Raw genomic sequence first — 1176 nt, forward strand, 5'->3', positions numbered from 1 at the left:
TCTCAAAAAAAAAAAAACAAAACCCCAGGAAATCACTAGTCTACCTCTTATATGTATAGATTGTTTATACTGGATATTTTATTTAAATGAAATCATACAATATGTGGCCTTTTGTGTCTGGCTTCTTTCGAACAGCATAATGCTTTCAAGTTTTATCCATGTTGTAGCATGTATCGGTACTAATTCTTTTCTCTGCATGGGTAATAACCCACTGTATGGCTCTACCATGTTTTGTTTATTCATTCATCAGTTGATGGAAATTTGAGTTTTTTCCACCTTTTGGCCATTATAGATGATACTGCTATGATCAATGGTGTATAAGAATTTGGCCGAGCAGGGTGGCTCAAGCCTGTAATCCCACCACTTTGGAAGCCTAGGTGGGCAGATCACTTGAGATCAGGAGTTGGAGACCAGCCTGGCCAACATGGTGAAACCCTGTATCTACTAAAAATACAAAAACCAACTGGGCAAAGTGGCTGGTAAACCTCATGCTCTGAATGAAGAGGACCCGCCCCTCCCCACCCCCCCACCAAATAGGCTTTGTGTGAGCAGCATGGTTGTTTATTCACCTGGGTGCAGGCAGGCTGAGTCCGAAAACGGAGTCAGTGGAGGGTGGTGGGATAGGAATTGGTTTTATAGATTTGGCATTGGCAGTGGAAAGTTACAGATGTTACAGTGTAAGCTTTGCACAGTGGCAGTATCGTAGCCAATGAGGTTTACCCGAAGCTCAATTATTGCTAATTGAAAACTTTTCCCAATACCCCACCATGACAACTTGAAATATAGTTGGCACTGGCAATTTTTAACAGTCTCTACAGAGACTGAATTAAAAAAAAAAGTTACAGTTTAGGGGGTTTTTGGAAGCTGGGAGGGGGCAGTAGGGTCTGGAGTCTGGAGGCTGACCAAGGTCAGTTACAAAGTCCAATTGCAATTGAGGCAGGAATAAGGAACACTAGGGAATGTCTCAAAGTTAATTAGGCGTTGCAGGAGTTGATCATTTCTTCCCCTTTTCATCGTCTTCCAGTTACTTCAGATTTTCCAGGAACTCATCTGGAGTGTCTGTGCAGGTCACAGAGGTTTCCATGTGTCCATGGCGCTGTCAGTCAGCCTAAAAGACCTTACAGTGGTGGGCGCTTGTAATCCCAGATACTGGGGGTGGGAAGGTGAGGCTTAGGC

General features: G+C 43.6%; 1 non-coding gene across 1 annotated transcript; it reads left to right on the forward strand.

Annotated features, from left to right (window-relative positions):
• The first annotated feature begins 680 nt into the window (after positions 1-680).
• LOC116566173 lies at positions 681-821 on the forward strand. The gene has a single exon (XR_004275772.1). It is a non-coding gene; the product is annotated as a U4 spliceosomal RNA (small nuclear RNA).
• Positions 822-1176: the final 355 nt, after the last annotated feature.

The sequence above is a fragment of the Sapajus apella genome, unplaced genomic scaffold, assembly GCF_009761245.1.
Source record: "Sapajus apella isolate SASKATOON/1434 unplaced genomic scaffold, GSC_monkey_1.0 scaffold42, whole genome shotgun sequence".
In the NCBI taxonomy this organism is placed as follows: Eukaryota; Metazoa; Chordata; class Mammalia; order Primates; family Cebidae; genus Sapajus; species Sapajus apella.